This window comes from Mesoplodon mirus, assembly GCF_964341445.2.
Source record: "Mesoplodon mirus genome assembly, chromosome: 2".
NCBI lineage: Eukaryota > Metazoa > Chordata > Mammalia > Artiodactyla > Ziphiidae > Mesoplodon > Mesoplodon mirus.
Window position 1 is genome coordinate 2,359,237 of NC_138977.1, and position 27,140 is coordinate 2,386,376.

The window sequence follows — 27,140 nt, forward strand, 5'->3', positions numbered from 1 at the left end:
TATTCTCAATAATTTTATTGGTGATGGTAGTAATGTTATTCTGAGGCTGTTATATATGTAATGTGGACTAAAGCAAATGAGTATTATGGATATACGAATTCTATCGTCCCTTGAGAACCAGGATTGTCATTTTCAAAGAGATACAACTATAACAGAAAAGAGATTATAAAAAACCTGAAGTCCTGAATTGAACTGGAAATATCAGTAGGAATTCATGAGATATTTTATCTCTATCTATCAATCTATGTATTGATATCTATGTATCTACCTATCTATTGAAAGGGGCCTAGAAACAATCACCCAATCCAGTTGCAGTGAACATTTCCAATACCCGGATGGTGGCTTGAAATACCATTTTCCACTCAAAGAAACCAAGGCTTCCTGGAGCAATGTTTGAATCCGGTACAGTATTAGCCTGGACTATCTTGTCATACAAAATAGGACTCAACTAGCAAAGACCACTAGAGTCATGTCAGAAGGACTCAGAAACCAACTTGAAGGGGCACCATTGACCAAATAAGGGACAATTTGAGAATCAAAAAGCATAATAAAGGCGACCAACTGAAATCATGAAATATTTTTCAATTCAGGGGTTTGTAGGTCATTTCTACGTACTCTATTGTTTGAGGCAGTCACATGCCCTCTCAGATTCAATGGGAGGGGACACAGACCCCACCACTTAAGCTCAGAAGTGCCAGAGAATTCGCAGCCACGTTTTAAAACCATCACAGGGACGAATTCATTTTCTCAGAAACTGGTAATTAAAGCAAAGAAAATTAAGCTATTTCTATGTGAATGGTGCCACTGAGAAAGCAAATACAAAAGAAGGGAAGCTACCCTGTACGAAAATGTCCAACTAATGAATAAAAAATAAATGATTAAATAAGAATATCACAACTTTGCATACCTCAGTGAATTAATGGAGATAGATGTTGAGTAGCAACAGCAGGTAACCTCACAAAAAGAGAGACAAGAAGACACCACCACCTGGAGTCCTGCAGAAGAGACTGAACGTGAGTGTGATCCAGCCTCTGGACCCAGCTACAAATGTGCAAGATATACAGAGGACGGGGGAGATGCTGGATTGTACCCACAAATCTGCAGTCGGGGAAATACAGACTCTGAGGTGTTCTGTAGGTCAAATACCCTAGGTGAACAGCTCAATTGAAAAGGAAATAAAGTGAGACAAGCTGGGACCTGGGACCTGGGACCCTTTGCTGCAGTGCCTGCACCTGGACAAACATCTCCTTGAGCAACAAAATGCAAAGAAACTATAAGGGACTAAAAATAACTGCATGCATGCGCAGTTGGGGCGAATTCTGGACAACAAGATACCAAAAGACCAAAAAACCCAGCTGCCACTTCTGAAGCAGAAGGAGCAATAGCAGGGTGTTGCATATGTCCCCTGCACACACCAACACCAAGGGGTGGGCAAACTACCTAAGCCAGGCCTCTGGCCTGACCCCTGGACCTGCCCCTACCCTCACCCCATATAAGGAACCAGTTCGCCCCACTTTGGGGAGCAAGTGAGCAAGGGAACCTGGTGTTTGTTCTCGCTCCCCACTGCTGCAGCAGGGGCCCCCGTAGAGCCTTCCCTGAATTTCTTGTCTGGCCTCTGATCGATTTCTATCGATTAAGGAGGCCAAGAACCCTGGTCAGTAACAAAAGGAACAGAGCGGAGCCTGTAGGTTAAAGTAAACTCAAAAGTTTATATCAAAAGATATAAAAAGGAGCTTCCCTGGTGGCGTAGTGGTTGAGAGTCCACCTGCCGATGCAGGGGACACGGGTTCGAGCCCTGGTCCGGGAGGATCCCACATGCCGTGGAGCAGCTGGGCCCGTGAGCCATGGCCGCTGAGCCTGCGTGTCCGGAGCCTGTGCTCCGTAATGGGAGAGGCCACAGCAGTGAGAGGCCCGCGTACCGCAAAAAACAAACAAACAAACAAACAAAAGATGTAAAATGTAAAAATAAGGGGGGAGGCGCACAGACTAAACTATAGCGTGTCTAGGTAGGCATGCACATTTGGTTGATAAAACCATGAAGAAACAAGGAAGTGATTACAACAAAAGTCAGCATCGTGGTTACTTTCCAGGGAAGGGAAAGAACTGAGGTTGGAACTGTGCCATGGACAAGGTGTCTGGGAGGCCAGCACTTTTGGTCACATGAGTGTTCACCTTATGATGACTCATTAAAGCTCTGTGTTTATTTGGGGGGGTTCTATATGCTTGATTTTACAATAAAAAAGTGCAAAGAGAGGGGAACAGAGGAAGACAGAGAGTGATTTTGATGGTGGTGGTAGTGGTATTGGTCCTGGCAGCTAACATGTCTTGCACACTTACTAATTAGATAATGGATTATCTAATTTAATTCTATTATCACCACTATTACCTCCATTTTTCCTATGGTGAAACTAAGGGTTTACAAGAGTTAAGTAACCTCAACAAGGCCTTAAGTTAGTGAGTGGTACACCTAAAATTTGGTGACGACTCACAAACCGAATATTCTCACAAGTTAAGGAAGAGCAAGGCCATGCCCATGCTCTGTTCTCCCCTCCTCTGCTGAGTGAAAAAAAGTGGAATACAGAGTATTTACTCTTTGATATCCATTAGGGAGGGATTGTAAAATGTACTCTTCATTTTTGGCAAATAGCACTTTAGGGGAGTAAAGCTGTCCTAAGCACTTGTGATAAGTTACTGATACACAAGATAATAATTCGATTTGAGATTTACAAAAAGTAATTTACTCTTATCATGGTTTTAAATATCCAGCTACCTTTACTGAAAGCAAACGTCCTACACACCCTTATTATTCATTCTGTTTCTAATCTTTAAAAGGGAAGGAGTTTTAAATCATATGCTTAAAAAAATTTATATAGAGAAAGAAAATAAGTGATTTGGTTTTTAAGATAAAATTTTGGCTATAAAGTGAAGCCATACCATTTATTTATTTATTTGTTTGTTTGTTTGTTTATTTTCCAAGTTTGTTAATCTTTTATTATGCATAAGAGATTATAGAAATTTCGACATTTTAAAAAAAGGGACATTGGGGGCTTCCCTGGTGGCACAGTAGTTAAGAATCCGCCTGCCAATACAGGGGACATGGGTTTGAGTCCTGGTCCGGAAAGATCCCACATGCCGCAGAGCAACGAAGCCCATGCGCCACAACTACTGAGCTTGAGCTCTAGAGCCCGTGAGCCACAGCTACTGAGCCTGTGTGCCACAACTATTGAAGCCCGTGCACCTAGAGCTCCTGCTCTACAACAAGAGAAGCCACAGAAATGAGAAGCCCACACACCACAACGAAGAGTAGACCCCGCTCGCCGCAACTAGAGAAAGCCCACATGCAGCAACGAAGACAAAACACAGCCAAAATTAAATAAATTAAATAAATAAAATTTTTTAAAAAAGGGACATTGGGTCCTGACTTAGTCTAAATCCCAGAAACCTAATGCCACAGGTTTATTATACTTCGTGAGAATGAAATTCATTTAAGTGAAATACCTCAACTTTTAAGACAGTATCTGAATCAAAAAAGTGAAAGCAAGCTTTGAAAATTATACAGTATCCATTTTCCCAAGCAGCTTAATTTTAAATCAGTAATCCATGTTGATGTATAATAATACACTTTTTTAAAAAATAAAATGAATATTTATTAAGTGAATGAATAAAACTTGGCTGCAGGGCTTCCCTGGTGGTGCAGTGGTTGGGAGTCCGCCTGCCAATGCAGGGGACACGGGTTCTCACCCTGGTCCGGGAAGATCCCACATGCCGCGGAGTGGCTGGGCCCGTGAGCCATGGCCGCTGATCCTGTGTGTCCGGAGCCTGTGCTCCACAATGGGAGAGGCCACAACAGTGAGAGGCCCGCGTACTGCCAAAAAAAAAAAAAAAAAAAAGTTGGCTGCACATTGCAATCACTGGGGACTCCAAGTGACTACAAATGCCTGGGTACCTCCCTGGATACACTGATGTCATTATTCTAGGGTGTGGCTTGAACGTCAGGTTTTTTAAAAATTTTGTTTTATTTTTTAAATTTAAATGTAAATTTTTATTTATTGAAGTATAATCGATTTACAATGTTGTATTAGTTTCTAGTGTATAGCAAAGCAATTCAGTAATACATATATATATACTTTTTCAGATTATTTTCCATTATAGGTTATTACAAAATACAGTTCCCTGTGCTATACAATGGGGCCTTGTTGTTTATCTATTTTATATATAGTCGTGTGTATCAGTTAATCCCAGATTCCTACTTTATCCCCCTTTCCCCTTTGGTAACCATAAGTTTGTTTTCTATGTCTGTGAGTCTGTTTCTGTTTTGTAAATAAGTTCATTTGTATCATTTTTTTTTTAGATTCCACATATGTGATATATGATATTTGTCTTTCTCTGTCTTACTTCACTTAGCATGATATTCTCTAGGTCCATCCATGTTGTTGCAAATGGCATTATTTCATTCTTTTTTATGGTGAGTAATATTTCACTGTATATATGTACCACATCTTTATCCGTTCACCTGTTGATGGACATTTAAGTTGTTTCCACGTCTTGGCTATTGTAAATAGTGCTGCTATGAATATTGGGGTGCATGTATCTTTTCCAATTGGAGTTTTTGTCTTTTCCGGATATATACTCAGGAGTGGGATTGCAGGATCCTATGGTAACTCTATTTTAGTTTTTTTAGGAACCTCCATACTGTTCTCCATAGTTGTACCAATTTACATTCTCACCAACAGTGTAGGCGGGTTCTCTCTTCTCCACACCCTCTCCAGCATTTATTATTTGTAGATGTTTAATGATGGCCATTCTGACCAGGTGATACCTCATTGCAGTTTTGATTTGCATTTCTCTAATAGTGATGTTGAGCATCTTTTCATGTGCCTGTTGAGGCCATACCTTTTAAAGAAAAACTATTAAAATAAGGTGTCTTCTTGTCTCTCCAAATCACTTTGAAAATTACAAAGCAAAATGTTTTATCTTCTAAGATAAAAGCAGACCCTTTAAATGCACAGGACTTATTAAATTTCTTTTGTGTGCTCTACCAAGAAAATTCAGACGCGGGGCCTGTTTGACAACCAGGCCATGGCTTCCTGAATTTGCAATTAGTGGATTGTCCAGAAGGGGGCACTCGTTCCCCAGGCTACTCAAAGGACGCTTGACGGGGTGAAGCAGAACGGCGAAGAACAAAACAGACACGATCCACCCAGAGGACTGAGAACAAAAGGGAACATTTTTTAAAAGCAAAAGAAACTCAATATCTAATTCTGCCTCCTGTAATCTCCACAAACAGCCCAGAACTAGGCCACAGCTTGTCACAGACAGGCTGAATTCTGAGTTATAAAAATAAACTAGAAAAGACCTGTTTTTTTTAATGATATTGTTTGCTTAGTGTAATAAATTCCATCCTAGTAATACCTATTTATTCAACAGCCAGTGTTGCCTGACTTGTGTTTTCCCAGAATGAGATGCACTCAGACATTGCTGAATCCAAAACCAATAGATTTAAACATGAATCATGCATTTGGTGGGACAAAATATAGGTGCTCTGTTTGGTAAGATAGTGGTCAGACACTCAGCCTCCCCCGAATCAGGCCCCGTGGTGTCCCTGGCTTCGTTCTGGTTTGTTTACTACTGAAAACACGTCCCGTCCACATGAAGAGCTTTCCTCAAATAATTATGCTTTTAAAAACTTAGAGCAAATTTCATGGTCCGTTTTTAAGAAAGCAGTAAGCATTCCTCAGCAAACACAAAGAGAGGAATATTTCAGAGTAAGCAACTCAAAGCAAACAAATGGAAACCCAGCCCCTTGTTTACTTACAGGTCTTTAAGCTCCTAATATTGACATTAGTTCCTGAGGTCTCCTGTGCATGTTCTTTTCTATAGCAAACAAGAGTGCTTGAATCTATAAAGAGGCAGGTTTTGCTGCTCCAGAAAGATGCGTTATTTGTCCCCCCAAGGACAAAAGACAAGTAAACAGTTCGGAAGAGCTGACAGGCTGAGTTATTGGGAGCAACGGGCAAGAAGTCTCGATTAGCAAAATAAGCTCCTTTGCATAAGCTATAGCGATGCATTACAGAATGCAGGATAATGACCCAGAACAAGAGACGGACAATCGGAAGATTACAGCGTCTGAGAAGGATTCAGCTACAGCTTTTTCTTAGGGTCTGTGTGAAAGTATTACCTTGAACTTCAGCATGCCTCTCCAAAAGGTATTTTTAGAAGCAATTATGTTAAAAGCTTTGAGCTCCTTGGAGTTTTATCTATACGGCTATCTCTTGGCCTGAGGGACCTTAAGGTATTGAATTAAGTGAGTTTCCTCTTAAAAAGCAAGAGCTTCTATATAGAAAGACAGCGGCTACGCTTGCAGCCCACAAGCTGGAACACATCTGACGAAGGCCAGGTGCTCTGGGGAGGAGGTGAGAGTGTTGGCTGTCAGCAGTCATTTTCCCTCAAGCCATAAATTGATGTATATATATATATAATCCATTCTTTTTCAGATTCTTTTCCCATATAGGTTATTACAGAGTACTGAGTAGAGTTCCCTGTGCTCTCCAGTAGGTCCTTGCTGATTATGTGCAGACTGGATAAAGGGCTCATCTCCTTCCAGGATGGTCTCTAGGAAAAGAACTAGACGGCACATAGGGGAGCCCGCTGCCGCCTTCCTTCCCCGTCCTTCTTGCTTTCCTCTCTGGATGCGCCCAGGCACCCCGCGACGACCACCTGCAGACCCGAAGCCCGTTCAGCCAGAGCTCGCCCTGCCCTCAGGTCACATCCTCCATCAGTGACGTTTTCAACTTCTGTGACTTCCCGCTCGTTTTCTAGTACAGGAGGTTTTATCCTGGGGCCTTAAGGATGGATGATTTCAGGGTCTGGAATGCCTTGAAGTCATATGTGAGAGGGGTGGTTATAAAGATGTACATTGTCTATTCACAATAGCCAAGACATGGGCATGTCCATTGACATTAATGGGTAAAGAAGATGTGGTATACATATAAACAATGGAAATACCACTCAGCCATAAAAAGAACGAAACAATGCCATTCACAGCAACATGGATAGACCTAGAGATTATCATACTAAGTGAAGTCAGACAGAGGAAGACAAGTACCATATGCTATCACTTACACGTGGAATCTAAACTATGACACAAATGAACCTATCTATGAAGCAGAAACAGACTCACAAACATAGAGAACAGACTTGTGGCTGCCAAGGGGGAGGGGGTTGGAGGAGGGATGGATTGGGAGTTGGGGGTGAGCAGATGCAGGCTATTGTATATAGGATAGATAAACAACAAGGTCCTACTGTATAGCACAGGGAACTATATTCAATATCCTCTGATAAACCATAATGGAAAATATGAAAAAGAATATACATATGTATAACTGAATCACTTTGCTGTACAGCAGAAATTAACACAACATTGTAAATCAGCTATACTTAAATAAAATAAATTAAAACATAAAAATGTGCATTGTTTTCCTTAGAGGATGAGCTTAAACTTTCATTAGCTTCTCAAAGGGATTTATAGCTCCTGAAGGGCTATGGAAATCACCGCAGAGGGACTGTGAGGGAACTGAGGCTGGAGAAGCCGCATTGACTCAGGGACTTGACAGGCAGAAGAGCCCCAAAGAGCTGACAGAGCCTCCCATCCCACGCTGTCTAGGAGACCAAGGGACCTCAGAGGTCATCCCATCCAAGTCGTTGATTTTATAAATAAAGAAACTGAGTCTCAAAGTCACCCAGGGTGGGCATAGGCCAATACCTGGGTCCCTAACTCTCACCTGGGAGCTCCTTCCATAATACCACTCAGGATGATCAAGTTCTTCTAGTTCTGATCCTGGAAGTTGTGGGGAGACGTGGCAGGAGAAAGATGGCCTCCCACATCATCACGGTCCGTTCCGACTTTACAGGGTTTACATAAGCAGCATATTGTTGGGAGCGTGGCCTCTGGAGTATGGGTGTGAGTCTTAACCCTGCCTCTTCTATGTGACGTTAGGAAAATTATCTCACTCGATGTGCCTGCGACGTGGGAATAATAGTAGCACGCACCATATAAGATTCTGCTGTGAGGGTTAAATGAGCATATATCCCATGTATACAGAAAAGGATCTGACACGTGTCAAGCACTTGGTCTCATCCTCCTCTGTTATTGAGCACCTCTTATATTCGAAGCATCATAAGAGATACTAAGGATACTAATCAAGACAAAGACACAATTTATTCCCTTCAGTCAGGGGTGGATCGTGGGGGAACCACGGTTAATTAACATGCACTGTGACAAGAGCCTCCTCGATAGTGGTTGGCCCTATGCCCTTGGTAACTGGGAGGAGCACCAACACCTAATGTCTTACATTTTTCCTGAGACTCAAAATGCAAACCTACGCAGGTAAACCACAGTCTGCTCTGTGGATCTACCTACCAAGGGACCCTGGAGTGATGAGGGAACACCATAGACCAATGCAAACATCAGGGGCAGGGCTGACAGGTGCTCCGGGTGGCAGTTTGGGATTGGATGAAGCAGCAAATTTGGGGGTGAGGGCCATGGGCTGGGGAGAACCCGGGCGTGAGGACCAGATGCTGCACCAGCTGCCAGAACATCCTGGGATCTACTTACAGCCCAGAGCTGATGGCCAACAGGTGCAAAGACAAAGACAAGCAGAGCTGGGCTGACTTCCTCCATGGTGGCTGTGTATTCTGTGATCCTTTTTGAAGGCATGTGGCCAGGACCCCAAGCCTACCAACCCTCTGGGTTAAGTATAAAGCCCTCTGTATTAGTTGGGGTTCTCCTGAGAAATAGGACCAATAGGACGTGTATATACAGAAAGAGATTTATTTTAAGAAATTGGTCATCCCACTGGGGATGCTGGCAAGTCTGAAATTTGCAGAGCAGGCCAGCAGGCTGGACACTCAGATGGGAGTTGGGGATACAGTCGTGAGTCCGAGGGCTGGAAACTCAGGCAGAGTTTCTTTGCTGCCACCTGGTCTCTCTTCAGGAGACCTCAGTTTTTGTTTTTGTTTTTTTTCTTAAGGCCTTTGACTGATTAGACGAGGCCCACCCACGTTGGGGAAGATAATCTGCTTTTCCCCAGGTCGACTGATTTCAATGTTTATCACATCTAGCAAATATCTTCACAGCAACATCCGGACTGGAGTTTGACCACACAACTGGGCGCTGTTGGTCCCACAGCTCGCCGACTTGACACAAAGTGAACCATCACACCTTCTGACGCCAACACTCACCAAAGGCTGTAAGCCCACGTGAAGGCAGAGGGAAGGAGAGCCTTTTAGGTCTAAAATCCTAGCAAATCTGAACCTTTTCTTCCAACTCTCAGTGACCTTGTCACCTCCTCTGCAAAGGTGCTCCTGGTCCTGTGCCAAGAGTATGTCCCGGTCCCCTGTGGAGCCAGCGTCCCCTGTGGAGCCAATGTCCCCTGTGGAGCTAGTGCTCTCTGTGGAGCCAGTGTCCCCTGTGGAGCCAGTGTCCCCTGTGGAGCCAATGTGCCCTGTGGAGCTAGTGCCCTCTGTGGAGCCAGTGTCCTCTGTGGAGTCAGTGTCCCCTGTGGAATCAGTGTCCTTCTGTGGAGTCAGAGTCCCCTCTGGAGCCAATGTCCCCTGTGGAGCCAGTGTCCCCTGTGGAGCTAGTGCCCTCTGTGGAGCCAGTGTCCCCTGTGGAGTCAGTGTCCCCTGTGGAATCAGTGTCCTTCTGTGGAGCCAGAGTCCCCTCTGGAGACAATGTCCCCTGTGGAATCAGTGTCCTTCTGTGGAGCCAGTGTCCCCTGTGGAGCCAGTGCCCTCTGCCTGCCCCATGATCCCGTCAGCTCTGGGTTGTAACCATGTTTATTCTCCCGACCCTGTGTTTCATCCTTGGACCCCCAAGGGCTTAGCTTCACTGTACCTGCTGCGCACAGCAAGCGCCCAACAAATGTTTGTTCAGTGATCAAGTTTCTGCTTCTGGAATTCTGCCTGAGCCTACAAGACTGGGGAAGAGAGGAATTCAAGTTCCCTGGCAGACCTTGATGCCCAGAGAGCCCAGCACCCGCGGAGGCAGGAGCCTGTGTATTCGTGTTAAACCTTGAACTTACCCAAGCCCACATCATGTCATGTGATGAACACGACTCTTCTATGTAACGTGCTAACAGAAACGCATATTTGTCTTATTCACCATCAGACAGCAGCCGTGAGTCTCTTCCTCAGGAGTGGGAGTTCAAACTAAGGATCCTGATGTGGAAGTTTCCAGACTCAGTTCTCTGGGCTTGTCTCTTGTTCATTCCTTCCTGTACCCTAAAAGCATTTCTTGGATGCTGACTGGCCCAGGAACATAATCCCAGTCCTCAAGGAATGCATGGCCTAAGGCTCAAGAGTTCCCTTATATCTTCATAAAGAAATGCCAGATTCACTTGATACTTTGCCATAAGGAAATATAGTGAATCTTGTGTCAAAATGTATGCTTTTTCAATGACTTCACCTTTAAATTTGACACGAAGTCAGTGCTTTGGGCATGGTGAGACACTGGGCCACTTCAAATTTGTGCCATTTCTTCTCTAGCAAAATGTGAGATATGAGTGTCCCATATCAGGCTATAAATTCTGACACTTTAACCACAGCAAACTTGGAAAAACCCAAAGTCAGGGAAGAAAACTCCCTGCTCTCCCCCTTTCTCTGGCCAGTGCTTCCAAATTGAACGTGGAAAACCGGGGGGAAGAGAGAAAGTTTCCTTTGTAATTATCATAAGATTAGCATATTGTGGAATTTTAGATTACAAATTAGAAAAGGAAATTTGTCCAGAGGGATGCTTTATAAAACCCAATATGGGGACTTTCCTGGTTAAGAATCCGCCTGCGAATACAGGGAACATGGTTTCGATCCCTGGTCCAGGAAGATCCCACGTGCCGCGGAGCAACTAAGCCCTTGCACCACAACTACTGAGCCTGCGCTCTAGAGCCTGCGTGCTACAACTACTGAAACCTGCACACCCTAGGGCCCATGCTCCACAACAAGAGAAGCCAGCGCAGTGAGAAGCCCGTGCACCGCAACAAGGAGCAGCCCCCGCTCGAGGCAACTAGAGAAAGCCCATGCGCAGCAACGAAGACCCAATGCAGCCAAAAATAAATAAATAAATAAATAATTAAAAAAAAAAAACGCAATATGTCTCAAAGTACAAAATATCCTTCAGTTGCGTCTTGCCCACCTGTACAATGCCACCTCTGAGAACTCTCTCTTTTGCTGTCTGCGTGCTGATGAAGCGTGGGAGGTGAGCATTTCATTCCCATGTCTGGCTCAGGAGGGCACCGTTCATGAAGTCTTAGCAGTGTGCATCACAAAGCAACGAAAGTAGATTTGAGATATTTTCCAAATAAAGTACAATATTTAAAACATCCAGCTATTTCACGTCTGAAGACTTGCATTTTAGCTGTAGGAGTTAGACTGACGTGGAATTTTAAGTCAGTAGAGTCTGGAGAGCAGTGTTGACAACACCACAGCCTGGGCTGAGGTGACCTCTCCCCCGTGATGTGCTGGTAAATGTTTCACAACCAGCTCTTCCGAAATGCTGTGTGTGTATATAAGCTTATCACACATTTTCTTGATTTAAAGGATGTGTATAACATACAATTTACAAATAATAATTAAATATACTCCTTACAGTAGATTTCATATCACCACTTGACTCTCACAGAATGCGTTTGTTGAGTTTTGCAGACCACGTATATCTGTAGCCAATCTCTGTTTGCAGTCCAATCATGATCTGACAACTGGAGTTGCATTGTAATCTGCTAACTCATTTCCTAATAGATTTATTGTTATAAAATCTGGTACGTGACTCACAGTTAAACTATTTCTCATGCTTAAACAGATTATATTCATTAAGTTGAAACCTCTTTCAGCCTCAGCACTAGATACGACATACTTTTAAGTTTAATCTGCATTATTAACATTTTCTCATCACCTTCTTAATTCTAGACCAGGGATTGACAGACTATGGCCAATGGGCCAAATCTGGCTCGAAGCCCATTTTGTAAATAAAGTTTTATTGAAAAATAGCCACACCCATTTGTCTCCCTAGTATCTGTAGCTGCTTTTGCACTGCAGGGGCAGAGATGAGTAGTTACAACAGAAACCGTGTGAACCACAAAGCTGAAAATATTATCTGGACCTTTAGAGAACAATTCTGTCAACCCTTGATCTAGATGATCAACAAATGATAAATCAAGCCCTGATTTGTGGTATTAGCAGGCTTCCATGATGTAGGTACTCCCACCGCAGTCAGTTTCAAGCTACCAACGAGACGTCACTGAATGCAGAGCTGGGAAGAATTGCTGAGTAGAAACCATCACACAGAAATCCGACCACACAGATACAGTAGACGTAAATGTCCTCAAGACCATAGAGAACAGTAAAATGTTGTCCAATACTTTGCAAATGACAAGTGTTGAGTTTTTATTACCTGTGTTTTTATTATAATATATTTAATTGTGAGTTTCCATAATTTAATTTTTAATAATGGCTGTGTTTAGCGACTGGCTCATAAAATTCCTAAACATTTAATAATCGGTTCTTATGAACTGATACAGACCAACTCCAGTACACCACTGCCACCGCCCTAAACTAAAACTCATGGGAATGCTGGTTAAACTAGAACATATCAACTATAAAAGGCGCTAGAAACAAAAAGGGAACTTGGAGCCGGAGCTGGAGTGGTGAATGAGCTAGAAATAGGAGAGTGGGCCAAAGGGCCAGGGGATGTCAAACCCTCAGGGTTGCAGGGCCTAATGCCCAAACGGGGACAGCAGCCATGTCTGGGCGTGTGCAAGATAACTGAGACCCATTGTTAAACAGGGGCTGTGGAGGGCAGCCCCTATCTGTAAAGAGATTAGAAAACGACCCAGCAGCCCAAGTAATGGCAAGGAAGCATGTCTCAGGCCTGGGCAGATTTTTTTTTAATCTTAATTTTATTAGAGTATAGTTGATTTACAATGTTGTGTTAGTTTCCAGTGAAAAGCAAAGTGATTCAATTATACATATACATGTATTCATTCTTTTTCAGATTCTTTCTCATACAGGTTATCAGAGAATACTGACTAGAGTTCCCAGTGCTATACAGTAGATCCTTGTTGGTTATCTATCTTATATATAGTAGTGTGTGTATGTTCAACCCAAGCTCCTAATTTATTGCTCCCTCCCACCCTCGACACTTTTCCCCTTTGGTAACCATAAGTTTGTTTTCTATGTCTGTAAGTCTGTTTCTGTTTTGTAAATAAGTTCATTTGTATCTTTGCTTTTTTTTTTTTTTTTTTTTTTTGCAATATGTGGGCCTCTCACTGTTGTGGCCTCTCCCGTTGCGGAGCACAGGCTCCGGACGCGCAGGCTCAGCGGCCATGGCTCACGGGCCCAGCCGCTCCGCAGCATGTGGGATCTTCCCGGACCAGGGCACAAACCCGTGTTCCCTGCATCGGCAGGCGGACTGTCAACCACTGAGCCACCAGGGAAGCCCTGTATCATTTTTTAAAATTAGATTCCACATGTGAGTGATAGCATATGATATTTGTCTTTCTCTGTCTGACTTTACTTAGTATGGTATTTTCTAGGTCCACCCATGTTGCTGCAAATAGCATCATTTCATTCTTTTTATGGCTGAGTAACATTCCATTGTATATATACACCACATCTTCTTTATCCATTCCTCTGTCGATGGACATTTAGGTTGCTTCCACCTCCTGGCTATTGTATAATAAATAGTGCTGCAGTGAACATTGTGGTCCATGTGTCTTTTTGGATTATGTTTTTTTCCAGAGATATGGGCAGAATTTTTTTGGTCTCTTATGAGAAATCAAAATCCCAAGCTTGTGTCCAGTGTGGATGTGAGGTCCAAATTCATACTATGTGCAGGTTGAGGGGATTACAAGTCAAAAATTACTATAAAAATTGTTCCTGGGCCAGTGAAGTCCCAGGCCCAGGGCAGAGGCTAACATTTTTTCTCTGACAAACAGGTTCCAGGTTCCAAGTCACAGATTGGGAGAATGCCCAGAAAAATAAAGACTCCTACAACTCAATAAGAAAAAGACAAACAATCCAATGGAAAAATGAGCAGAGTATGGAATTAACAATTTGCGGAAGAGGAAGTATGTTTGACCATTAAATAATGGGGGGAAAAACTCTACCTCATTGGTAATCACAGAAATACAAATTTACATAACAAGGGCCTAGCATTTCATACCTATCAAATTGACCAAATGTTAAAGATGCTAAAACCAAATATTGGCAGGGTTGTGGGAAGGTCAGAAGCCTCAGCCAGCACCGGTGGGGATGTACAAGTCACCACCACAGGGGAGAGCAATTTGTTATCCAAACAGAGGGAATGGAAAACGGAAAACGTCCATCCGTCGGGGTGGCTAAGTAAATTGTGGCAATATTCATACACTGGAATACCACGTATCAGATAAGATGAACCAAATCGATGTATTAATATAGATATATTCGGAAATACTTAATGTGAAACAAACAAATAAAATGTGCAAGAGGCTTTTTGTACCTAAAAAGGAACCGAAATACCATAGAGTATGGTATATAAATAAACACACTAAACAACAATATATATATTGAAGTTATAAAACCGTGGGTGAGGGACGCATACCAGTTTCAAGGTCATTACTTCTGGGGAGGAAGGAAGTGAAGGAGATAAATGGGATGGCAGTGAGGGCTCCAGCTGTATTTATAAAAATTTCTTTCTCTCCAAAAATGCATGAAGGAAATATTGCAAAATGTTAAAATGTGTTCAGTGCTAATGTTTGGCATGTGGGTATCTGTTCAATTATTTTTTGTGCCTTTTTTGTGTGAGTTTGAAAACTTTTTTGAACAATGTCTAGGAAGCAGTCATGGCTAAATCCATCCACTTGATAAATTGTAGGAAATTGGAATAGAAGACCCTCCGTCTCCATCTATTTGGCTCCCTTATTTTATTTTATTTTATTTTATTTTATTTATTTTTCATTTATTTTTTTATTTTTTTTTTTTGCTGTATGCGGGCCTCTCACTGTTGTGGCCTCTCCCGTTGCGGAGCACAGGCTCTGGACGCGCAGGCCCAGCAGCCATGGCTCACGGGCCCAGCCGCTCCGTGGCATGTGGGATCCTCCCGGACCGGGGCACGAACCCGTGTCCCCTGCATCGGCAGGCGGACTCTCAACCACTGCGCCACCAGGGAAGCCCTGGCTCCCTTATTTTAGAAGACAGAAAAAACTGTGGGGCTAATACAGTGTTGAAACTGAGAACTATCTGAATATTTTCTGGCACGGATTTTGCCCATTAGGGGTGACTACCAGATACTGTGAAATAAATGGGAAATGCCCTCAATGAAGGTTCCTTTGCTGCGCATTGTTTTAGCATCAGTTACCCCGAACGTGTATGGACTGATGCCTGAGACTTCCCATCCTGTCCCTGCCGTGTTTCCCACAGCTAGTCCGGGTGTGGTTTACACATTAGAGTGGTCAACTGTCATCTCCAAATTACTAAAAATGCAGTTCCTTGGCTTTGCTGCCAAAGACACTGATGGGGTGGGGGGGGCAGGGCTGGTGGGGGCTGGTGATGGGTTATTTTTAACGTGCACCACGTCGAGGGGGCAGCAGCCTGCAGAACAACAGCTCCAGCCTTTTGGCCACATTTGCCAAGTACCTGCCTTGGTTTCCTCTTCTTTGAAAAAAAAAAAAAAACAACAGGGGCTAAAAGGAGGCCTGGCTTACTGCTGGTGAACATGAGACCTCAGAAACCAGGGCAAGGCTCATCACCCAACCTCATGGAAAAAAAAAAATACAGACTAGTCGCCAAAATGAAAGTAGATTATATATCTAGTTAGAAATGGAAGCAGCAAGTTTCCATTGTAGGTGCCAGGATGGCGGTAGGGTGGTAAGTTAATGCTTGAAAGAAAGGGGAGTCTGGTCTCCCCCCCACCTTCTTGATGGGCGGAGGGAGAACATGAGGAAGAAACCAGCTGAGAAAGTTCCTGCTGATTTATTCACAGCTGGGTACTGCTGTCTTATCACTAATTCATGTTTGCAAACTGCTCTCAGACTCTCTGATAAAAAAAGGGACAATATCGGCAACATGTTCATTATTATTACATTGTAGGAGAGGCCCAGCATGAAGATGAAGATGGCCACTGACACCCCAAAGGCAGAACTCGCTAGCAGGATAGACAGACAGAAGGACAGACTGGTGGCCGGAACTCCAGAATGATATAAACTAAGCCTTATGTGACACACCCTCCACCCTCCAAGCCACGTTCCTTTTCCAAAGTCTCAGACAGGGTCTGTAACTAGGTGTCATGGCTGGTGGCATCCGTCACCTTGGAGACTGATGAACTTTGGGGGAGGCTGTTGAAATGACCCACATGGGAAACCCAGCAGCTGGGAAGCCAGGGCACAGGTACCAACCCAGGCTCAGCCAGGCAGATCCATCTGACTGGGGCCTTGAAACTTGAGTTAGTGAAGCAAAGAGTCAGGGATGAGGAGACCGTTTCCCAGGCCATGACCATGATGGCGGCAGAGCTGTGACCACGTCCAGAGTGTGGTGTGGGCAGAATCTTCGCAGACAGTTTCTAGGGCACGACTGTGGCTGAGTTCTGCGTTGGGGTGCCCATGTTCCCACAGGTTTCATTCCTCCACGCAGCTGTCTGTGAGCTACCCAGAGTCCTTTCAGTACATTTTTTTTCTACGTGAATCAGCTGGTGTTGGTGTCCATTGCTCACATCTAAGAACCCTGGTGAATTCAACCAATGCTTCAGAGATGGGAAGAGTTCCAAGTAAAGGAAACCACCCACTTAAAAAACAATCGCCATAACTCACCCCAGCGATGATAAAGTCAGGAGCTTCAAAGCCTCGTTTGTTATTCATGATGAATACATGTCAAAGATCTCTACACATTTAGGAGGTGGCATAAAGCCTTTGACTCCTGTTCTAAGACTTTATCCCCAGAAACATTCCCACAAAGATGGTGTTAGCTTTTGGGCTTGACCTACACAAGCATGGTGGTGGTAGCATTTTCTGGAGCTTGATGGAGGAAATAGGGTGGGTGGAGGGGGTGGCAATCGAGGGTGCCATTTAGGAAATGTCGTTTGAGTTGCCCCTGAAGTATCTGAAGGAGGTACCAAGCTGGTACTTGGACGAGTGTAAGAGTCTGGATGTTAGAGGTATTCAAATGAAGGAATAAATTTGGAAGTCATCAGGAAACAGATGAGGTTCCAAGCCATGGATGAAAACACCTAGGAAAAAGAAATTGATAGAGGAGAATGAGAGGGCCTATGCAGAGATCAGGGAGAGGGTGACCCGATGAAGGAGACCGGTGAGAAGGGTCTGGTGGGATAGGAGCAAATGCTGAAGGCCATTGGATCAGGGAAAACAAGAGAGGAGAGTGATTCAAGGAAAGGAGGTGGGCAGCTGTGTATATTGCACCTTCCAGGGTGGTTATAGTACATGGACATTGGAAGTGACAACACGGAAGTCACTGATGACCTTGATGAGAGGCGTTTCAGGGGAGTGATGGAGCCTGAATCCAATCTGGAGCGTATTGGAGAGTTAATTGTAGGTGACAACGTAGAGGTAACAGCGTGTTGTAGACACCTTGGTGGAGAAGTTTGCTCTGAAGCAGAACAGAGAAAGGCGAGGAAAGCTGAGGGTCTGTGGAGTCAAGGAGAGACCACTTTTCTTGAATAATGGGTGATTCCAGCCCATATTTGTATGTTAGTGGGAATGATCTAGCAGACATTGGAGATTGATGGTACAAGAAAGAGAGAGAACAGAGGAAGGAAGTTCCCGTCATTCAACAAGCATTCAGTGTTCACACATGTCAGGTGCTGTTCTGCGTGCAGGTCATAGAGCACTGAATGACCCCCACAGGGCTGCCACCCCCATGACCTTCCATTCTGGGGTGAGTTCAGGTGAAGGGATGGCTTTGGACAGGTGTGAGACAGGTGTAGATGTGGGTACATTTGCAGGGTAGGGATGGGAAGAGAACTGAGCTCCCGTCTGACAGCTAAGGATGAGGCAGGTCATGAGCTGACATTAAAGGTGGGGGAGGAGGTCATATGAGAGCTGTGAGGAGTGAGGAAAAGTGTGCCACCACCGCCTGGGGAAAGTAAACTCAGTGAAAACCAGTGGGGCAGCCACGTAGTGCCCATGGGAGGTGTGTGGTCCTGGATGTACAGTGAAACCAGTCAGCCTGGTTGATTGTGTGGTTTTTTTTCTGTCAGGGTCAGCTGCTCAAGGGCAGGCTGGTAGAAGGTCCATGTTTGAACCACTCAGGGTTGGGCTTTTGCCACAGGAGTATGGCTGAGAGAATAGAGGGGCATGGGAGTGGAAGAGGCCTCCCAGGGAGAGGCTGTAAGGATGGACCTTGTCATCTGAGCAGGTAAGCAGGACACTGATGAGGGAGGGAGACGGATAAGACACAGGGAGGGAAGGTGGGGTCTTCACTGAAAGAGTCCTCGGGGTGAGGTCCGAGGGCATAGAGGAGAGCCAGGAAGATGGGAGATAGCGGCCGGGGAGGAGGACGTTTGAGACTGATGTCTTGGAGGCGGGGGGATGCTCCTTATGCCAGGTCTACGGTGTGCCCGTGACACAGGAGGGGTTGAATGGTAACCCCCAAAAGACATGTTCACGCCTTGGAAACTGTGGCCGTGACCGAATTTTGAAAGTCTTTGCAGATGTAATTAAGTTAAGGATCCTGGATTATCCAAGTGGGTGCTAAATCCAAGCTGTGTCCTGATACCAGAAAGAACAGGAGACAGACCCACAGGAGGAGGCCATATGAAGGGATGGGTGCACAGCCACAGTCAAGGAACAGCAGAAGCCACCGGAGGTGGGAAGGGGCAAGGAAGGGTCCCCCCTAGGGCCCTCGGGGGGACTCTGGCCCTGTCCATAGCTTGATTTGGGACTTCTGGCCTCTAGAACTGTGAGAGAATCAGTCTGTGTCCTTTTAAGCTGTCCTGTCTGTGGTTCCAACAGCCCCAGGAAACTGATACAGGACTTAGCAGCTATGGCGCTGTTTGCCCTCCAGGTGGGTATAAAGGCCACTGAGGCTGATGACGGGGTAGTAGTTGAGGGGCAGTTAGCGAGTCGGAGCCAGAGTTATTCATGAAGAGGAGGAAAGTGAAGGGATGGGTGCACGGCCACAGGTCTGTAAAGACGGCGGTGAGGAGAGGCGGGCCGTGATGCCGCTGCATGACACAGCTTCACGCAAGCTGGCGTTCTTAATGGGAAAAAAAAGAGAGAGAGAGAGAGAAATAACTTGGAAATAGCAATGGGGGAGGGCTCCAAGGGAAGCAGGGTCTGGGGGGACACAGTCTGGTTTCAGTCAACACAGAGGTGGCGGGAACACTGAGAGGAGGGGCTGGAAGTGTGGGATCTGCCAATCACAGCAGAGCAGGGGTGAGGTGAGGGGGCGATGGGTCCACTGAGGGGAGATGGAGGGGGAACAGGGGCAAGTCGGGGACCAGTGCCCGGAGGCCGGCAGCATGGAGTCCTGGGCCTTGAGAGGGTGCCGGGCTGTGGGTCGGGGGCCGTGCTTCTGAGCATCTGACTCTGGGCCTTGGGGGCTCTCCAGCACGCAAGCTGGCTCCTTAGCTTCTCACCATCATTTCTGAAGCGCAGAGCTGAAGCATTCGGGCTCGCTTGTCTAGATGAATGCCCAGATTGTATCTCAAGATTTATATTAATGTATGCCTAACAGTGAGAGGTCTGTTAAATAATCATGGTACTTTCACACGATGGAAACTTCTGCAACCATTACAATGTGGTTAAGAATATGGGAAAATACAATAAATAGTTAAGTGCAAAAATTGGGTTACAAAACATACAATATGATCCCAGTTTGGCAAAACAAACGAACAGAAGTTTACCTACGAGCGTTCGTAGGCCTGGAAGTAGACTATACACAGAAACAGCAGAAATAGTTCTCTGTGGAGAGGAGTATGAGAATCTTAATTTTCTTCCTACTTTTTGTATTTTCCAAAACTGACAATGAATGTTTATCACTTTTGTGATCTGAGGGAAAAAGGAAGAAAATTTGTCCTAATAGCATGTTCAAATGTATTCTCCTCTCTCTCTCTGAGAGGAATATTTAAAGAAATTTTCAAAAAAAAGACAAAAAGAAATTTTCAAGGTTCCTTTGGTTCACAATGAACGTGAGACTTCTTCCTATCACAGCTACCCCCTCATACCTCACGCCCAAATCAGGTGCTCCTTGAACTTGATCCTGAGCTATCCCTCCAACACGGGATCAAAGGACCTGGAGTTGGAATGGCCACAGTGTTCTGGATCTGTGGGCCGTTTCTACAATGTCCCAGGTGAGTGGCCTCCTGGACAGGACCTGTTCCCATTTGGCTATGACACCTGCCACGTGTGCAGCCAATTTTTTTTCTTCTGAGACCTGCCCGCCCTCATCTGGTACCTTTAAGGGAGTTCAGGACCCTTAACTCCCTTAAGTTTAAGAGTGAAGGCTAAGGCTATTAGCCTTCATTCCTCTGACGGTAACCCTGGCTGCTTCTGAGTTGTGGCAGTGACCCTCCCAGGGCCCTCCCCTGCCCCCACCCCGGCTCCCACTCCTCTCCAGCTCCCCCATCCCGGCCCTTGGCCTCAGATGCCCTTTCTGGTACTGCTCCTGCCTTTGGGACTCAGCCAGTATTAACTCTTCTTGGGTTTGGACTTAGCCTCTGGCTCTTTCTGCTCCACTCGGCCCCCACAAGATGCTCCCACCTCTCTTGGACCCCTTTGGACAATCCCTCTCACCACCTCTCTAGTTGGGTCTTTGAAATCAGGGAGAGGAGGAGGGAAGAAGATTTGGACGGACCTCTTGCTATGTGTCTCTAGTAATTTGCATTTGGTTCATATTGGCCCATCTGTTAAGAATTTTTAATTTAATTCAGTTTCAAGCCCTTTACAAATATGATCTGCATGTTGTCTCTGCCCTCTTGTTTAAAATTAATTAATCTATTTATTTATTTTTGGCTGCGTTGGGTCTTCGTTGCTGTGCCCGGGCTTCTCACTGCGGTGGCTTCTCTTGTTGCAGAGCACGGGCTCTAGGTGCGTGGGCTCGGTAGTTGTGGCTCGCGGGCTCTAGGGCACAGGCTCAGTAGTTGTGGTGCAGTGGCTTAGTTGCTCCGCTGCATGTGGGATCTTCCCGGACCAGGGCTCGAACCCTTGTCCCTTGCATTGGTAGGCAGCTTCTTAACCACTGCACCACCAGGGAAGTCCCTGTCTCTGTCCTCTTAAAAGACATTGACGCATTTGTTGAATGGGCTCAGGACAGAGCCCAGGGGCAGGTCTCTAGAAAATTCCCATAGGACCCAGTAATTGAACCCGTCTAACAGCGATGGTCTGGCCCTCATTCCTCTACATTTTGACAAGTCCAAGGTCAAGGGCCTTGCCGAAATCCCTGCAGAAAAACCTCAGCACTGCCCTGCTCTGCCATAGTTCTTCCTCAATCCCTCTGCTGCTGATGGACTTAGAGCCTCACCCTTCCAGTCTGTACAGTGAGGAGAGTGGTAATACTGGTCTCAGACCATAGTGAGAGCACATATGTGAAAGCACGTAGCAGCTCCCAATTTATGAGTGTCACCCAAATGGTGGTAGTTGACAGTTGAAACCCTACCGAGACAAGGCTGAGAGGCCGGTGTGACTTGTTTTTGGTGATCTGTGCCCCTCCCAGTGATCTTGATTTCTAAATGCTCACAAATCATCCATTGAATAATCTATTGTAGACTATTGCTAGCAATTTTTAAAAAATCAAACTCAATGATCTATAGCTCATGAAAGGAATCCTTTTCCCCCTTTGAAAGTTGAAGTAAACTTGCATACCCTGATGTGTCACTGATATGGTAGTAGTCTCCAGACTATGTAGAGAACTCCAATGAACCAGTAAGAAAACGTTAAACAGCCCAGTAGAAAAACTGACAAGGTCACAGATAAGCAATTGACGGGAGAGGAAACCCGAATACCAAAGATGCTCCACCGCATTTGCAAGCAGGAAAATGCACATTCAAATCATGTTGAAAAACCACTTCTCACCCTTTAGATCAGGAAATATGAAAGTCTGACGATTCCAAGTGCTGTGGGGCCACGGAGGATGGGAACTTCTCACACTGCAGTGGGTGGGGATTGGGTGGCTCTGGAGAGCAACTGGCGACATCTAGTTAAGCTGGAGGCGTGCAGGCTCCCCATCCCCCCACCCTCACCTCCTGCCCAGCAAGACAGAACCTCAGTGTAGACTCGAGGTCAGTTCTTGCCCACGCGCCCAAGGAGACATGGACCAAAATGTTCACAGCAGCATTGTTTATTAGGAGAAAAAGTGCAAACAACTTAAATGTTCATCAAAGAGAAAATAGATTTAAAAATTGTGATATATCGATACAGTGGAATTCTATACTGCAATGAAAATGAATGAACAGGAGAGGGCATATAAGGAAGGCATCTAAACCCTAGTAATGTTCTGCATATATTTTTCAAGCTAAGTGATGGTTACACAAATGCTATCACTTTGTAAAAAATTCCTTGAGCTGTACCTTTAAGATTTGTGAATCTTATTGAATGGCTGTTACGCTTCAATAAAAAAGTGTACCAAGTATGAATGAACGTGAACTACACGCATCTGTATAGATTGATCTAAAAAACACAGGGTTAAAGAAACAGATATCGCTGAAGGTGACATAAAGTATAAGGTCTAAACACTTGCCAAACAATTGGGTAAGTTGTTTACAGATACACACAGAGGTGGCAAAAGCAAACAAATATGCATCAGGGTGCAGAGCCTCAGGGAACAGGTTTAGAGGGGCACAGGAAACCACACACCTGTAACCTTTTATTTCTTATGCTAGGTGAGGAGTACACAGGTCTATTATTATACCAGTATTTATATTTTTGTATAAGTAAAATGTTTTATTGAAAACTTTTTATGAAAAAATCAGGATACATTCTGTCTGTCTCCAGTTTTCTGGTTCCCTCCCTTTCTCCAGGATTCTCACAGGTGACCCCAGAAGCCGAGAGTCCTGTCTGCGTGTTTTTCTCCTGCCAAAGGGAGGTAGTGGTGAGAACTCTGGAGCCAGACTTCCTGGGCTCAAATCCCAGCTCTTCCATTTGCTGGCTGTGTGACGTTGGGCAAGTGATCGAACCTCTCTGTGCCTCAGTTTACTCATCTAAAAACTGGAGATTATAACAACACCCATCTAACAGGGTTATTGGTGGATTAACTGAGCTAAGACGTCATGCCTGACAATTGGCCTGCGCCGCATGCGCTAGTTCTGATGGACTCACCGGGCCAGAGGTCTGCTAACCTTCACTTCACTCTCATTGTGCTGGTCCACTCTTTCCAGCCCTCCTCTTAGCAGAAGGCAAAACAAAAAGAGAACAGAATAAAAGCGCAGCATTCCCACATTCTGTTTTCTTCGTGGTCCTTCCCAAGTGAAAGACCTGTTCCTCCCCCTTTTACCTTCTTGCTCTGAAATCCCACTGTTGTCCCCTTCAGCTGTCTTCTCAAGCGTGAGGACCATCTGGGCCTACCTCCCTGACCTTCTGCTTCAGAGAGCATTAATTATCGATATTTTGTTGGGTCCACGTGGTGTTTTAAAATATTTGAAACAGTTGCCTACATTTATAAATTAGGAGAGTTCCCATTAGAGTCTGGATCCTTAGCTGCTGTTGAAAAACTGTACCATCTGGAAACACTGGGCCCACATCTCCGTGTGGCAACCAGGATTTGGGCAGAGAGCCAGCTCCAGCGAGCTCCACATCTCTCCCGACTGCCTTACCAGGGTGCCACCCACAGAGGACAGGTGTGCCCCGTGCCAGCGGGGCTGACCAGGGCGCGAGGGCCACTGAAATGTACCCAGGCTCTGCCCAGCAGGCTGTGGTCCTGAAGTGAGGGTGCACCCCCCAGAAGACAGGTCCCCGTTTCCTGAATGACAAAGATGCCATATGGGCTTGAGGCGGCCCTGCTCAGTCCCCTGGGTTGCCCTGGGCAGTTGAGTTGGCGAGTGTCCCTTAGACTGGAGATCCCATGTCCCCCTCATGGGACCATTCTGTTCTGAGTCCTTCTGCTCATCTTTAAAATGTGATCCTCCTGTGAAGTGTATCTACCCTTTGAGGTCCTGTGAGAAAGCAACCGAAGGTGACTCCTTTGTGGAGAAAATATTTCATTGACGTTAAAGCATTCATCTGAAATTCCCTGGAAACGTGAAATCTGTGATGGGTATAGGCTGGCACTTCTATGGTACCTGTGTCATCACTTCTGCCTCCAGAGCCTGAAGAGCCACTACTAAAGAATCCCAGATCCCCTGCCTGGGTGCCCAGAGGAGGGGGAGGCTTTGAGGGGCGTGGAGGACAGAGGGGGCTATGCAGGAGGGCAGTGGCTCAGCGCACCCTGTGAGGATGGCAGCCCCAAAGGCCCCTGAGATGTTTGGAGCCTCTGGAGTTTCTCCATAATTGCATATGTCTGACCCTCATCTGTTTTTCTCGGTGATTTGCCAATAATAAGCCTTAACCCAACGGGAATAAATGCAGATCTGTGGAAGCAACAAGACAAAAGCTGAGCCTTAAGACTGTCTACTCAGAGGTGATTTGGGGAGAGGGTTGGTGGCTGCAGCTTTGATAGCTGACAAGGAAGGGAAACCGACCAAATCCCAGGCTCTCTGACAGCAGGGGGAAGCAGCCTGGGTCTGCGAGGAGGCCAACGGGCTTCTAGAGACACGGCCTCTTTCTCTAACAATAGGTTCCTTCATACTTCTCTGCTTGGAATTTTACTTCTGAGAAGCTCCCTTTTTTCTTGACTATTTTCTTTTTCAGAATTTCAGATCTTAAAATCTGCCATTCTAAAGTCAGTAATCTCTAACCAAAATGTCAGACCTCCTGCAGACCCCCGCGTGAGGGCTGCTCTGTTATTTATTCCAGGACTATGTCTGGGGTCCTTGCGGAATCAAGGCACCACTCCCCCACCCTGCCAGAGTCACCAAAACTTTTCTCCTTTGGCCCAAATTAGATGCAGAGCAGAGCTCTCTCCACTACCTCTGGGAGTCACTTTACCAAGCCCTCAATGCTCACATGAGAGTTGCTTTAACTGGGACTTTGTATAAATTGGAGGGTAAGGAGGATATTGGGACATGATTTGCCAGCAGCTAGAGGTGGCAGACGTACTCGTCTCTTTTACTTTCAAGTTTCAGGTTTAGTGTTTTTTTTGTACCTTTCTTTCAAAGAAAGAACTGCAAACCCAGTTATCAGATTTCTGCTCAGGACTGAATGGGCTGCCAGGGGGCGGGATGGGGTGGACCAGCGGGCTGAGGGGAGCTGTTTAACTTTCACGTTTTGTTTGCCCTGATGTGGATAAAGCCTGCAGCGCCAGTAACTGCTTACTGTTTCATGAAGAAATTAAAGAGAAAAAGTGCTTTCTTTCTTTTTTTTTTAAAAAAACTATCAGAATATAGGTGGAAGAAAAGTAGTTAAGGGAGAAACGTAAAAAGCAATGCAAGTCTAATGATATTTATTATATTTAGTGAATGGACACAAAAATCGAACTGAAAGCCAATTCAGTCAAGTTTCTGCCGTTCTGGATTCCTACAGCCCAGACCTTGGTTCCCATGTGAAGCCATTTGAGAAGAGAAAAGGAGCACATTTAAATTCTTTGTATGCTCTGGACTGAATGTTCATGCCCTCCCCCCCCCACCGGTGTTCATATGTGGAAACACTATCCCTCAGGTGATGGTGTCAGGAGGTGGAGTCCTTGGGAGGTGATTAGGAGTAGACGGGGTCGTGAGGGTGGAGCCCTCATGAATGGGATCAGTGCCCTTGTGAGAGTCAGGAGAGAGCCTGCTTCCTTCTCTGCTCTCCACCATGTGAGGATACAATGAGAAGTAGGAATACCTTAGCCCATTCTGATGAAGGCAGAAAGTTACACAGTCGACCCTCAGTATCCATGAGTGATTGATCCCAGGACCCCCACGGATAACAAAATCTGAGGATGCTCAAATCCCCTAAATAAAATGGCATAGTATTTGCATGCAACCTACACACATTCTCCTGTATACTTTAATTCCTCTCTAGATTACTTATAATACCTAATACAAGGTAAATGCTATATAAGTAGTTACAGGTGCAAATTCAAGTTTTGTTTCTTGGAACTTTCTGGAATATTTTTTCCAAATAGTTTCAATCTGAGGTTTGTTGAATCTGTGGTTGCAGAACCCACAGATATAGAGGGACGACCATACCTACCAATAAATATATAAGATTGTATGCACCATGGACTACACTTCCCAAATTAAAAAAAAACAAAGTACATCTTGGGTCCTGTCATCACTTTCTCATTATACTGTCTTTTTTGCAATGAATAGATCTAGCTCTCTTTGTGAGGAAAAAAGAAATAACACAGACTGAGGTAAAGATGTGGCGAGAGTAGGCTGGAGGTGAAAAGAAAGCACAGCAGAAGAGCAGGCATTTTGATTTGGAAGTATTACAGTCCTGATTTTGAGGTCTTCATTGAAACCCAGAGCTCAAAAAAAGGCTTTACAGAGGAGCTGGGTTTAGTGGAGAATCTCTGAACCAGGTTCAGACCCAAGTTCCCAGGCTCCATTCTTCCTTTTTTTTTTTGCGGTACACAGGCCTCTGACTGTTGCGGCCTCTCCCATTGCAGAGCACAGGCTCTGGACGCACAGGCTCAGCGGCCATGGCTCATGGGCCTAGCCACTCCGCGGCATGTGGGATCTTCCCGGACCGGGGCACGAACCCGTGTCCCCTGCATCGGCAGGCGGACTCTCAACCACTGCGCCACCAGGGAAGCCCTCCATTCTTTCTTTACCGTCGTACCTGTCGCTTTACCTGTGTAAAAGGATAGTAAAATCCCACACCTTCACAGCAGTTTCAATGTGCCTGTCCGTGTTCTAAGCACCTTGTGCATGTTGAACCATTTGGTGTTACAACAGCCCTTCCAAGTTAGTACTATTATTACTCCTTGCCTAGACTGAATAACAGCCCCAAAGCTATCAGGTCCTAATCCCTGGAATCAGTAAATATCACCTTATATGGAAAAAGAGTCTTTGCAGATGTGATTGGGTTAAGGGTTTTGAGGTGGGGAGACTATCCTGAGTTATCTGGTGAGCCCTAAATGCCATCACG